Raw genomic sequence first — 15,585 nt, forward strand, 5'->3', positions numbered from 1 at the left:
GTGACCTGATGTTTGTGCCTGCCTTTGTCCTTGGTAAAATCATGGTCAAAAGAGAGGTTGCAGAGGCTGACCCCAATGAGACAAGAAGCTTAAACTCAAAAGCGATGGGAAATATCAGGACGGGATGCTGCTAACATCAAATTTAAAAAATAAAAATAACGCTTTGGGACATAAATTTCATGATGCTAAGAACTCAAAGGAGTTTCTGGGAAGCAAGACTGAGGGCTTGTTACTGCTGGGGTGAGTCTGAGGTTTTGTTAACTTTCAACTGGGCGCATGGTGCTAGAGCAATGACACAAGCAGCTCACTGCTTGCTCCTCTGGCTGGTGGTGCCCCTTCTCTTCCCAGGGAAGAGCCCTGGGTATTGGGAAAGACTCCAGTTCACACTTGGTGCTTTCTGAAGATATTCTGGCTTGTCAAAGACTTATCTGGAGATGAAAAGTAAAGGTCCATGACTGCTGGTCCAGTGTCTTTCTTAAAAAACAAGAGCCAACTCTGTGCCTGACACAGGAAGAACTTTACAAAAATGCTCTTGTCTAGTCAGTCAACAACTGTAAAGTGAAGACTTTATCACTGATTCCATTTTACAAAATGGGAAAATTAAAACTTGGCAAGGTCCAATATGTTTCTAATATAAATATCATTGCTGGAACCTGAACCCAGGTAGATTACTATAGAGCTTAAAGCAGCGACCACATACTATCCTGTATGCACATATGAAGTATTGCATTAAACAGCTGAAGACATTAGAGTTAGAACAGGGAAAACATGCATATAAAATCACTCTCGAGGTTGTTTTGGATGGAAGTTTGGCTCAGTTAATTTGTACATCCTGGTTTGGATCTTTGGAAAACTCCTGGGCTCCAATTCTCTAATGGTCCCTGTTGTCCTGATGAAATTACTCATATCACAAAAACAAACAAAACCTGGCATGTCAATATGCATTTCGGGATGCAAGAAGGAGATAAAGAGGAATAGTGTTTAATATATTTTTTGTTTGTTTGTTTAGGTAAAACCCAATTCTCTGGGTAGTTCTTTCACACTTTTTTCTCTTCCCCTGCACCATCCAACCCAACTCTTTTCTTTTTATGTTGCTTTTTTCCTCTAAAATAGAGGGAAAAAGAGACATTCTTTTTTTTTTTCTTATCTAGGGTCTTGTTTTCAATTTTGTGTTATTTTTTCATGTAATTTTCTGGTTTCTAAAACTTTCACTAAGTAACTCTTTAGTTACTACATACTGCTATATTGAGATAAACAGTTTCAAGTATTTTAGGATATATTGTAATCTTCACTTAGCTGTGAAAGCTAGATGAGCTCTAGAGACATTAGTATGCAAGAGCATGTATTTGAGACTATTTGGTTTCCAAACTTCCTTCACAGCATTCAGTCCTGAAACAACAAACATCCTTTTGCTCTTGAAAGTGGTTCAGAACAGAATAGAGAGAACAAGGTCTGCTGGCTGAAGCACTGGAGGTAAGTCAGCTGTTTGCTGAACAAAGTGAGGCTTCAATCTACCTCTCCAAGGAGATTTTTTATCTGAAAACTGGGTTTGGAAGCAAGTAGAAACAAACTCTCTCCAGTGGGAGTCATCACTTCCTGGTTTCAGATGGACACAAAGAATAGACTCTTGTGTTTTCCTGCTATTCACATTTTTAGTGAGGTCTGAAACTAGAAGTGTGCCTAAATAATGGATGGCTGGTATACATTTCCTTTTCTCCAATTGGGAATTCTTATTTTCCTATAGCAAGGTGGAACTGCTTTTTGACTCAGCTCATCAAAAGTAGGTGAAAACTAATATGAAGGGAACAGTCTCTCATAATGAGAAAGATAATTGGAAACATGTAGTCTGCCTTTTAAATGCTCTTAAGTTTTTTTGTTTGTTTGTTTGTTTGCTTTTTTGCTTTGAAACCTGTGGGTTTCTTTTCTGAGGGCAGAGAACAGGAAAGTGTCCAGATAGTTAAAATCAGATGATTTGGTATAATGTGTCTTTCAGGAAGGCACTTGTTCCTCAGATTTCTATTTTTGTATAACTAACAAGAACTTCACATCAATCTATATACATGAGAAGCTTGAGCACAAATCACAAGCACAGGCACAGTTTTGTCTTTGCTGCCTTTTAAGAATGGTCAATCTCTTTTGAAATGGAGATAAAAACTACAGACCAAAATAAAAGCCAAACCACTGGTAACTTATGTACTGTTTTACCTCAAAATGTCCATAGCTATGAAATGCCCTCTGTTGAGCTACCTACCATTTCATCAAGTCTTGGATGATATAATCATAAATGCACTTGTTCTTGTTCAGAAGTGAGACTTGTGACTACCCTCATGTGAAGCTATCTATGGAAAGTACTAAGAGCATTGAACAACTAATCTTTTATGCTAGTTCATGCCAGAAAACTAATGACCATCAAATTTTATTTTAGTTGTAAGGCAAAAACATACAGGCATACTTAAGGTCTTTCTTTGAAAGGCCTTTTCTTAAACTGCAATAGTTGAAAGAAAAGAGAGACCAGTATTGCATATGGGTATTCATTTCCTTCTGATCACAACCTATGAGAAACCGGAATCTAAAGATTGGGTCTAACCCAGAAAGCAATAAAAAATACACTAATAAAACAATGAAGGACTACTGATCAATCCTATTAGGCAGTCAGAAATCTAAATATTCAGTAAATAAGCATTTTATTAAATGTTGTCTAAGATAGTAACTAAGTTAAAGGTACATTTTCTATCTTTAAGGAGCTTATACATTCTGATCGTTAGTACAGAACAAGGAAGGGAAAGTCATAACCTCATGTGCTATCAGTCCTGAAAAGCAGTGGGTGAACGGTTAATTAGAGTTGTTTGCTTGCTCTCAACATATAGTCTCCTGCATTCCCTATTGCACGTCTTCCACAGCACACTCCCGGTAGCATGTGTGAGGTTTATAATTCATCTGCACCCAGCCACCTGGGAAGACATGGAGAAAGAGAATTTTTTAAAACAACAAAACCAGGAAACAACAGTTTTGCAGAAGAAAGAACAAGCATATTCTATTCCTTCCTGTATGACAAGGCTGAACATGATGGTGAATTTTGAATGCTGCAAATAATTAAAAATGAACAATTCAAACTATTTATAGTGGTAAGGGGTGAGCAAATTTAGTGAATATGTCCATCATTTTCTATTAGAGCCCAAGAGGCAACTGCAAATTTTTTACCCTACAATGCCCAAGAGATCTAATTTATCTGGAAGAGGCATTAGCCTGGCCTAGAAATTTTAAAAAAACCCAAGCCTACAACTAAACAAAACAAAAGTCCCATTGTTAGTTCAGGCAGGCATTGAATACATTTCAGTGATTAAGGAATTCACAACCAAAAAGCTGTCCCAGCTCTTATAAAGGGTTTTTCCTTAAATGAGCACCATTGTTAATAATCCAACAATTCATAGCAAATGTTTGTTGAATGAATGAATTCTGAAAGTTTGTTTTCTGTTGTGCAAATCATATATTTTGTTTGTTGCTGCTATAGAAATGTACAATTGATTTTTGTACATTGGGTTTGTACTCACCAGCTCTGCTAAACTTTATAATTCTAATAATTTTTCTGTATATTCTTTGGTGTTTTCTCTCTATATAATCATTTATGTGTTTGCATGTATGTGAATAATGAAAATTTTATTTTTCCTACCTAATCTTTAGAGTTTCTTTTCTTTTTCTGCCTTACTGCAATGGCTGGGATCTCCAGTAAAATTTGAATCGTAGTGACAAGGGCAGATATCCTTATTATAGCATGAAAGCTCTTAAAATTTCATTATTAGGATGATATTTGCTGTAGTTTTTTTGTGTGTATGTGTGAAATGCTTTATCAGAATAATGAAAATACCTTTATCTTAACAGTTTTTTATCGTGATTGAAAGTTGAATTTCATCAAATGTTTTTTCTTCGCCCGCTTGTGATCATACAATTTTTATTCTTTAGTCTGTGTGTTGATTAGCTATTGTCACTATGGTATTGCATAATGACAATACTCCATGACTTAAAATAATAATCATTTGCTTCAGGACTGCTAACATTTTATTGACCAAAGAAAATTATATGGCTGAGTCCAAAGTCAAAAGGAGGGGAAAGGCACTCCACATTCTATGTGAGGAACTCTAAAGCTATATGACAAAGGGCCTGGACAGAAGAAAGTGAAGAATTGGGGCCAGTAAAGAAATCTTACATACTCCACCCCCTTTCACAATTATTTACACCCTCCCTATGCAAAATACACTCATACCCATCTTAGGATCCCCCAATTTTCATCAATGCACAACATGAGGCACGAAACCCTCTAAGGTGGGAGGGAGGCACCTAATTGCTTGCGCCACCTCTGTTCCCTGCTTTATTGTGCCTCTCATTATGTTTTTTCTTCTTGTGTCTCTTGTAGCATCATCTTCTTGTGTCAGCTTGCTGTGCCTGCTGGTCAGCTCGTTGTCTTTCTTGTCTTCTTTAGGAGGCATTGGGAACCTCTGTTCCCTGCTTTGTTGTGCCTCTCATTATGTTTATCTTCTTGGGTCTCTTGTTGCATCATCTTGTGTCAGCTTGCCACACCTGCACATTGCATCAGCTTGCTGTCTTCTTTGGGAACCAAATTACAGACCTCCCATGTGGTTGGCAGGAGCTCAATTACTTGAGCCACATCTTCTTCCCAGGATGGGACCTTTTGATTGCATTAAATTACTTGAGGTACCTTTGATTAAATTACTTGATAAAGATCACTTTATGACTTTTGATTCAATTATATCAGTGAGGCATGACTCAGATTGAGTCTGATATAAACAGACACACAGAGACAGAGGAAAATGAAGCCACAATATTTGATCCTGCAATGTGAAAGAAAGGACTCCACTTTTGCCTATAGCTGAGTTTCAAGGAGAGAAGCCTTTAAGAGACTCAAAGAGCTGAGTCCCATGGAGAGATGAGCCATGCATGATAGCCTGCTGTTGAACTCAGGGAGAGAGTAGAGTACCCAAGACTGATAGAGGAAGCCTGGACAGAGACATGTCCTATGCCTGATTGCCCACAGCTAAGCTCCAGGAGATGGTAGACTCTGGAGGAGAAGGCAGAGAACTTGGCAGAGATTGGAGGTCATCTTGCTTGTCATGTGGTCAGACAACAGGATCAACAGTAGCTGATCTTGGTGAGAAAACACCTCTGATGGTGCCTGGATTTGGACATTTTACAGCTTCAGAACTGCAAACTTTTACCCCAAATAGATCTCCTTTGTTAAGCCAACATATCTCTGGCATTTTTCATCAGCAGCCCTTTGACAAACTAAAACAATGGATGTAGGAAATATTCCTTGATTAACCTTCTTTTCTATGCTGAGAATTTCATCACATCCATTGTTTTCCATGACTTTTGCCTCTGTTCTCTGGGACCAATTGCTTTTCCTTCACCTTCCCTGACATCCTCTGTAGAAGCCATTAGAAAATATCCTTTTTGTTGGGGTGGGGGGGCATGAGCAATTTTCTTACCTGCTGCCTGCATGCTGATAGTTGGGTACTAGTTGGGTAGTACCAATTACTAGTACTAATTGGGTACTACTAGCTATAGTTGGTTTTTTGGACCTCAAATGGTATCATTCCCATTTAGTCTGTTTTTCTTTCCTGGGCTGCTCAAGCAAATGCCATGAAATGGTTTGGCTTAAACAATGGGAATTTATTTGCTCATGATTTTGAGACTTGGGAAAGTCCAAATGAAGGCATTATCAAGGTGATTCTTTCTCTCTGAAGACTGTGGCACTCTGGGACTGGTTACTGGCGATCTTTGGTTCCTCCATCACATGACAGAGCACATGGTGGCATTTCCTGGTCTCTTACTTCTCTTCCAGATTTCTTTCAGCTTCTTGCTCCCTCTGGCTTTCTCTCTCTGCCTTAATTTCATGTCTTGTAAAGGGCTCCAGTGACAGGGTTAGGTCCCATCCTGATTGAGGTGGCCTATACCTTAACTGAAATAACCTCATAAAAAGGTCCTATTTACAATGTGTTCACACTCACAGGAATAGATTAAATTTAAGAACATATTTTTGGGGGTCATCAGATTGAACCACATAGCCCAAGCTGGTAATTCTTTTTCTAATAGAGATCTCCTAACATCTTTGTTGATTTTTAATCATATTTGATTCTAATCAATTCATTTTGTCCATTGCTACCCCTATCATACTGCCCCCCCCCATCCCCCCAGTTGTCTGTTCTCTGTGTCTGTTCGCTGTGTGTTCTTCTGTGTCCACTTTTATTCTTGTTAGCAGCACCAGCAATCTGTGTCTCTTTTTGTTGCATCATCTTGCTGCATCAGCTCTCCGTGTGTGTGGTGCCACTCCTGGGCAGGCTGCACTTTTCTCGCACTGGGTGGCTCTCCTTACAGGGTGCACTCCTTGCATGTGGGGCTCCCCTATGCGGAGGACACCCCTGCATGGCAGGGCACTCCTTGCATGCATCAGCACTACATGTGGGTCAGCTCATCACACGGGTCAAGAGGTCCTAGGTTTGAACCCTCTATCAGTTGAGCCAAATTCGCTTCCCCTATCATATTTTTTGAGATGAAACTTTCTTTCTCTAGACTTAATTATGGATATTTGGGGCCTATCAGATTTTTAAGCAACCAAACCCTGAAGTTTACCTTGAGTCTTTTTATCCAACTGAAAGGACCTACCAGGTGTCATCTTAATTTTTTCATAGTGCTTAACAAATGGTATAACTACTACATTCTTGATACGGACTTTACTATCAGGATGAATCAAGTGGTCAGAGTCTTGATTTAATTCTTCCCACCCCCTTGAAGACTGTATCATTCTCTGAGAATCTTTTACTGACTGGAGAGTTACTGATAAAAAGCAGCTTTATTTTTCAACCTAGCAAGTTCTGAGTGCTATACCTTCTAAAATCTACTTGTAAATTGGCCATTGCGTCTCTGAATTTATTGCTGCTTTTACTTTCTTATTATATGAAACAAAAATGATTAGGTGATACTTTGAGTACTCTGCCTGGAAAACATCTTTTCCAAAATTACAATTCATTAGATACATTTTCTATCTTCTTTGTTATTGTAGGCGACAGCTTTACCACTTTAAACAAACAAACAAACAAACAAACATAAAATAGTTTTTTTTTTTTTCAGTGTACTATATTAACTTGCCATTTTGCAAGGCTCCTGTAACATTTTTCTCACTTTCTCCCATCTGGTCCCCAAATCAATACTACATATTTTAGTTCTTCTTTAAAGTATCATCCATTCCTCACCCCCACCCCTCCTTTTTTTTTAGCTATTGCTACAATAATGTTGTAAAACCAACTATTCTGAAACCCACTGGCTTAAAAAACAATCACTATTTATTCTCACAGATCTGCAGGCCAGCTGAAATGATTCTGCTCACATGTTCCTTATACTCATCTCAGAACCAGTGATTTAATTAGAACATATTCTTGTAATGATGGCAGAGGTACTAGATACCAAACCCATGTGACCAATTTCAAGTGTTTGCTTACCCTTGTCTACTAATATCATCCCACTAGCCAGAAAACTCACAAGGCTGGGCTCAAAGTAAAGAGGAAGGGAAATACATTCCAAATGTCATGGGAAGGAATATAAATTTAAATGGCAAAGGGCATGGATACAAAGAGATGAAGAGCTGAGGACAATATGTTGTACAACAGTCTATTAATATGATGAATTACATAGATTGATTGTTCAAGTTAAACCAATCTTTCACTGCTGACTTGGAGATGGAGGAAGAGCCTGTGAGCCAAGGAATAGCAGGAATGCATATCTGTAAGCTGGAAAAGGCAAGGAAATGAATCCAATCCTAAAGCCTCTGGAGGGAGTGTGGCCAGCAGATACCATGATTTTGAACTGGTGAAATACTTTGAATTTTTGATCTCCAGAATATAAGAGAACCAATTTACATAGTTTTAAGCCACTAACTTTGAGGTAGTTTGTTACAGCAATGATAGGAAACTTCTACAGGTTATTTAAAAGGATATTTAACAGTTTCCAAACATATGCCATTTTCTATTTAACTTTTTATTTTTGGCTTAATCCTATTGTGGTCAGAGAATATATTCTGTATGTTTTCACACTTTTACAGTTTGTTGAGACTTGCTTTGTGGACAAGTATATAGCCTATTTGATAAATTTTCTGAGTGCACTTGAAAAAATTATGAATTCTGCAGTTTTTGGGTATAATGTTACATGACATATATATATCATATATACGATTGAGCTCCTTAATAAAGTTCAAATCTCCTATCTTTAGAGATTTTTTTCTTTTTTTGGTTTCCTTGTTCTATAAATTAATTAAGGTGGTATTAGTATATTTGTCTATTTTAATTTATTTTCTTTGGGTTCTATATATATGAAGGCTATTTATTAGTTATGTAAAAACTTACAAATATATTTTCTTGATGATTTCAGACTTTCATCATCATGAAATATTCCTCATCATCTTTAATGCTTTTCTTTTAAGTTTACTTTGTTCAATGTTAATATAGCTACACCAGCTTTACTTTCTTTATTCTTTGTTATATGTTTTTTCACCATTTTATTTTGATTTCTCTGCATCCATTTTAAATGTCTCTTTTAAGCAGCATTGAAACTAGTCTTACATTTTTTTCAATTGCAGAATTTTGTCCATTTGCCTTTCATATGATTATATATTTGGGTTTTAATTGAACATCTTATTCTCTGTTCATGTGTTTTTTCTTTTTATTCACTTGCTTGGTTTATCAATTCTAGTAAAAAGAGGAACTTTTACAACTTCCTGAATAATTCAAGGGAGTCAGTGCATTTTTAGCTTCATTTATAACCTTCCTGACCTATATATGTCTTCAATACATTGTTATTACTGTTATACAGTTAATAAACATTTAGTATTACTAACATATTTTAGTTGCTCAAGTTTTCCTGTATCTCTGAACATCAGGGACTGTTTTCCTTCTGTTTAAAGAAATTATTTAATATTTTTCTTGGGTCAAGTCTGCTGGTGATAAATTATCTCAATTTTTGTCTAAAATATTTTTGTTCCACCTTAATTCTTAAAGGACACTTTTCTTGCATGTGAAATTCTGTCTGCAATTCTTTCTTTTAGCACTTAGAATTTTTTTTTGAGAAATTAGCTTTTTTTAAAAAAAAAAAAAAAAAACCAAACCAGACCAAACCAAACCAAACCAAAAACTACTGCTAATTTGAAGTTAAACATCTTTCTTTGGCTGCTTTTTAGTATTTTCTTTTTGGTTTCAACAGTTTGATGATGATGTGCTTAGGTTTTATTTTCTTCTTATTTATTGTCTTTGAGATTTCAGGACTTCTTAAATTTGTGGCTTGAAGTTGTGTTTTTTCCACTATTAAAGCTCTCATCTATTTTTTCTTTCCTCTCCTTCTGTGATTCAAATTATAAGTGTTAGACTTTTTCACTGTATCCCTGTCTTTTAAGTAATCCATCCTGCTTTTGTATTTTTCATTCTTTTATCTCTTTGTGCTTCATTCTAGATTTTTCTTTTATCTATCTTCAAGTTCACTATTCTGTATTCTGACATATCTAACTGTTAACCTTATCTAGTGAATTTTCATCTGTTTCTTCTAGTATTTTTTTCATGTACATATTTATAATTATTTTTAAAATCCATCTGATTACTCCATAATCTGAATCCTTTATGATTTCCTTTCTATCTTTTTGTTTGTTTGCTTGTTTTTTGATCATGTTGACTTATTGTGAGCCTAACATTATATATGAAAAGTTATAGGAAGAATTAGAGGCCTAGGTGAAATGCTATCTTCCATTAGGGAGAATTTGATTCTGGCACTACCAACACCAAATCACAGTGGCACCATGAGGAAATGAAATGACTCAGAACCAGGTATTAGTCCCTGTGACACTCATTAGTTCTCATTTACCCTTTCTCCAAGGGTGTAGCTGTTTCTGGCCCAATAGAAAACAAGGACTTTCTTTCTTTTGCAGGTCCTGAATTCCAATTTGTGTTCCTCTGATTCCACTAGTCTCTCAAAATCCCTACTGCCTCTCAGTGGCTTCAAATGATGGAGTTGCTTCTTTTCTTTTCTCTCCGCCTTGACTCATTTTAGTTCTCTTGTCTTCTAACAGGTATATTGAAAGCATTTTGCCTGGCTTTCCCAGTTGTTCTCAACAAGAAGGTTGATCCTAATTAATTGATCCACAATTTCTGGTCACTGTATCATAATTTTTCAACTCTGCTTTCATTTCACTTCATTAAGTTTACCTATTACGTTTTTGATGACTCTTACTAGTGTTCTCAGCAAGATTTTTTTTTTCTCAATTCACTTCAGTGATGGCTAAATTTTTTTGTTCTGCCTTTTTTTCATGAGGTCTATCAGCTTAGACTTTATTACTTTCTTTTGTTTACTGGTCTCTTCTATCTTGATGTTGTACATTTGTTTTACAAAGGCAACTGCTTCAGCAAAATTTTTACATTCTTGGTGGAATATTTATTCTTATTTTCCATCTGCTCTGTGGCAATATTTTTTAGGTGAATATTCTTCATCTGCCTTTGTTGTTTTTTTCCCCCTATTCTTTTCTTCCCTTATTCATGTAGTGTGTTTTTTTTCCTAAGGTTCTCTGTTGATTTCATTTTGATCACTCATCTTTGAATGAGTTGAAATTTTTTGTAACACGTCTTAGAGAGGTAAGGCCTAGAGCCATATTACAAACTTTTGGATATTTTCCTGATATAGTTGTATTTTGATAAGTTAATGTTTTAGCCTTTTTTTTTCTTCACCCAGTAGACATTGAGAGGTGTAGGTCTGCTCACATTCAAAATCTACCTTCCCTTCTGCCAAATGGACTGTTTATTTTAAATATGGCTTATTTGTATGATTCCATATTTAGCTCACTTTCTGCTTATTAGAACCAAGTTGGTTAAACCAAACTCTTGTCTCTAGCCTGCTTGCAGTTTATGTTACTTTGGGTGTTGTGCCTTATTGTACACATATCAAGATGCACTTTGGAGATGCATGTCTTGGTCTTTTTTCTACAAAAACATGATTCTTATTCTCAATTTTCTCCCATGGAACCCATTCTATCTCCACTGTTTTTGATACTGCTCCCATCTTTTTCATCTTCTAAAATTTTGAGGGGATTCACTATTTTAGTTTTTCAGTGATGCATGTTGCTTCACTTTCCATGTTTCTATTCTTGTATTTAGCTTTTTTTTTTTTTTCCTAAGAGGGGAAGAGAGAAGGCTAACTCTAAGAATTAATCGCAATTGTGGGCTGTGATGATATGCTTCTTCTTTTGTTTGAAGTAACCTTCTGTTTATGCATTTGATGTCAAATCTTATGCTCTTTTTTTCTCAGTAATGTAAAATATTTAACTTCCAGTGGATTGGCACCAACAGTTTGGGTTGATTTGAACAAATCCAAATTCAGTTTTGAAAAAAAAATTTTTAATGATTCTGTTTATGAGACAGAACATCATTTTTGCATATGGTATGCCCACTCAATCTCTAACTAGCTAAAAAATGCATAAAGAAAGCACTTCTTTTACAACTACATGTTAATAAAGAAAAAGAAATGAGTATTCATGGAGAAATCATTAAATGTGTATTGGCTGAGATCCTAGAATATCCAGAGAACTATGTGTAGGACGCAGAGGAGAAAATGTATGTAAATTGTACCCTACTGATCTTGAGAAATAGTCGAACAGATCACAGCACAGGAACTAAACTAGCTGGGATCTAATTCCATCTCTGCCCTATACCAGCTGTATGGCTTGAGCAAGCCACTTAACCTGCGTTCTCATTTATTATAATGGAGAAATAATAGTACCACACACATGCTAAGCATTCAGCAGCTTTTTCCTACTTTTTTTGTGAAAGTTCATCTTATATAAAGCTTTGCATAACTCAAAATAAAAATTTTTGTGATGTACAAATATATGTATTTATTTATACATGATCCTCAGCTAGAATTAGTTTTGTATGTATGGAATGGGGAATATATTTGGCAGCCATACACTTACAGTCTTTTCTTTATTATGCATTTATTTTATTTCTTTATAAATGTTTGGTCAATTCTTTCACAGCTGAAAGTAATTTTGACTTACATAAAAATGAACTTATTTCAGGCATAGAGGCCTTATGCTAGTTGATCTCTGTAATTAATTTCTTGAAGGGTTTATTTTCCCCTATTCATAAGATCAAAGAATCTATTCCTTATTCAGGAAACATCCACTCTACACATCTTCCACTGTCACCTGCTACCAAACTTGAGGGACCCAGCTCTGTGTTATCTTCTTTAAGAAACTTTCCCAAATTCTTGCAGGATTATGAGAGTCTCAGAACATCCAACACACTTGCAGTACTCGTATAGCTGCTTTCAGCTGCGAATAACAGAACCTCTTCCCCAGAGTGGCTTAAACAGCAAGGGTACTATTGCACACAAGAATTCTGGAGGAGGGGAGGTGCTTCCATGCTTGGTTCAGCAGCTCCCTGCTATTATTGAGGACCTGTATTTTTTTCTTTAAACCCGGGACCTTGTATTAATATGTGTGGAGCAGGCACTCAACTACTGAGCTCTACCCGCTCCCCAAAGACCTATCTTTTTGCCCTGTCATCCTTAAAGTATTGAATGGGTCTAAGGACCCTGTGGAAAACTTCTAGGTGCCAATCCAAGGTCATATTTTATATGTAGAGGCTATATATCCAGATTAAAAAACAAACAAACAAAAAACATGTCAAAGGAACTTCTCTTGAATGCTACTCACATCCAAATGGATTCTTTTATGTCCAGTGGAATTCCTTGTAATATTTTGGGGCTTTACTGTCATTATAAAAGAGGTTCATGCATAAAGTTAAAAACTGTTAGCATGGAAGACCTTAAGTAAAAATTAAAGGTTATCTCTACTCACCTATTCCACACTCCCTATTTCCACTCACCGGAAAGGCAACTTGTGTTAATAGTTTCTTGAATATCCTTTAAAATGTCGTCATTTTAAATGTCTTTTATTTACTGCATCATTTCCTTCCTAGCCTTTTGCTTTTCCATATCAACAGCCTCAATTCTGTAGTTCATCTATATATTCTGAATTTATCAGAATAGAAATTACTTTCAGAACCCCACACAGAAATTGATTTTCCTTATCAGATAGAATGTGTTCATTTGGGAAAAGGATTTGAATTAGCAAGACTTCCTTCTGTAGCATTAATCCATGTGAACACTATAATTTTAATAAGAATGGTTAATGATGATATCTGCACATTTTTATGAATATATCATTGTCATTTCATTCCAATACCCTTCAACTGCTACAGTGAGAAGATGTCCTGGACAGTCATAGGTTTTTATAAATGGTCTGCCAACTTGAGTGACATGAAATACTTTATATTTTGTTTTAACACAATGGACATAAATGATATCTTTTCACGGAGCATATAGATGCTAAGCATGTCATGTATCCATATGCTGGGAGGTTATGGGAGAGGAAAAAACCAACTCTACTGCACATGAAGCTTGCTATATTATGATCCTTTATAAAGTTCATTTTTTGTAAGGTGGACTATTATGGATTTCTTCCAAAGGCATTTATTTCTAAGGAACCATAAAACCCTTATTAAATAGGACTCATCCTAATGCCTTATCCAATATTATGATGTCCTTGAGTCTCCCTAGTCTACTTTTCCCACTCAATTCTCTCTTTCCTACAGAGACTATTTTATTCAGTCCTTCAGGAGCTCCCATTCTATTTCTCCTCCTCGCTATTCCTGAGGATATGTTAGTCAGGTATAGCTTAGTGGATATTTAAGTAACTCTCTAATTCCCAGTAAACAAAGTATCCTTCACATTAATTTAAGTGATATAAATCATTCTTGAGTGTTTTGGTGGGTTCTGAGTCCTTTACATCTTATTCCCTAGGCTGAGAAGGAGGATGATCCCTAATCTAATAGTATGTCATCAAAGACAGTCTTACAGGTGGCATTTTAGTGAGGTTTCTGCTTGATTTTCACGTCTAAGAGAGTTTGGTTAAAATCCAGTAACTTGGTTAAACAACACCAAGGAAAAACATCTTAATTTTTTTTTAAATGGCAGAATAGACTTCGGTTTTTAAGATCTTCCTATGCCCAAGTCTTACTGTAGCTGACTGGTTAATTTTCTGTCTTCTACCTTGGAAAGGGAAGTCACCACTGCCAAGATTGGAAACTGAGGTTTTAAGGGTGTTTGCTATATTAGTGCTTGGTAGTAAAGTCACACCAAAAAATAGCAAAGCATAGCACTGCGATGACTCCTAATCCTGACACCCTGTTCCATTTGCCAGTTATTTCATTGTGAAATACTTTAAAATGTAATTCATTAATAAGGGTCAGTGGAAAATACTGTTGTGAAATCAGAGACTCCAAGATAAGGGGTCTCAGCTTCTACAAGGAGACTGTTCCCTCTTGTCATGTCGTATTCTGGACTTGAGGACATAGGTATTTCTTTAGGATTTGTAATTCCATTAGTAACATTGATAATTCTATCAAGAGCTTCTTAATGTGCTTGAACTATCTGGTAAGCTGACTTGTGGGAAAGTATTTTCTTGTTCTCCATCCAAAGTTTGCCTAATGAATCTTTCAATATGTACCTTTGCAAGTATCTTTTCTGAAAATTTAAACTGGTATTTCATAATTCTTATATGTTATCATTCAACCAAATGTCAGAAGGCTACATAAAAGGAGATCTGGTAATATAAAAAGGGAGTTAGATAGCTGAAAGATTCCATGAAATTTTAACATTTGATTAATGATAATGCCCTAGTATTAATGTATGCTTCAGTCAGTGTTAATAGTTTTCTGTATGAAAACATACCATATCCTGTCACTGCGAGCTCACTTATTAATACTATCTCCTTAGCTGGTGAAGTATATATTGAGTATATATATGCTCAGAACATCCTTGAAGCATCATTTATGGAATTACCTTCAGACACTGTATAAGACACACAAGAGAAATCATTTAAAAATCTCTGTATACTCCCTTTCTCCTCAGTCCTTTCTTGTTTTGCACTGGTCAGCTCCTCTTCCTTTTTCCTTGGACATTTCTTGGTTCTACTGGTGCTGTCATCCCACCTTGCCTCTCATTGTGCTATGGCTATTTTGAACTCCCTATCTGCTGAGCAATGGCCAGAGCAGGCCAGCTTACACTCCAAGACTACCTCTGGGCCCTTTGCTGGGTGTGATGAGCTTGGGCCCCAAACTGACAGAAAGTCACTGCATTTTGAAAGTTGCATTTCTTCTTTTGTTTTTATTTTTATGCTTGTCTTTTGGTGTTTTTGCCTTTAACTTACCCTTTAGCTAGTGTTCATTGTGTTTTCCTTTTTTTATTATTACAAAAATTGCTCATGATCCAAATTAGATTTAGGTTCATGTTCTTGAATGTACATAATGGTACATATGCAAGAGAACAGAAATGCGTGTTAGATGTCTTATTGATCTTCTGAAAATGTTTCTTCTAAAAATGTCCATTGAGATCCAATGACAGCATGTAAACATTTGATGTGATTTTTAATCAGAATAAAATACCAGTGGTGCCTCTCCCAAACCCACAGCTTTTATTATC

General features: G+C 36.1%; 1 long non-coding RNA gene across 12 annotated transcripts in view; it reads left to right on the forward strand.

Moving 5' to 3' along the window:
* The first annotated feature begins 1,383 nt into the window (after positions 1–1,383).
* LOC139439036 (uncharacterized) overlaps positions 1,384–15,585 on the forward strand; it is a 172,003-nt gene continuing 157,801 nt past the window's right edge. For 2 of the 12 annotated variants that reach the window (XR_011648854.1, XR_011648847.1), the window contains exon 1: positions 1,386–1,473. This is a non-coding gene — a long non-coding RNA (uncharacterized lncRNA). Of the gene's footprint in view, positions 1,474–15,585 lie in introns of all 12 variants that reach the window. The other 10 variants (XR_011648849.1, XR_011648857.1, XR_011648856.1 and 7 more) reach the window with 7 other exon arrangements.

The sequence above is a fragment of the Dasypus novemcinctus genome, chromosome 5 (genome assembly GCF_030445035.2).
Source record: "Dasypus novemcinctus isolate mDasNov1 chromosome 5, mDasNov1.1.hap2, whole genome shotgun sequence".
Lineage (NCBI taxonomy): Eukaryota > Metazoa > Chordata > Mammalia > Cingulata > Dasypodidae > Dasypus > Dasypus novemcinctus.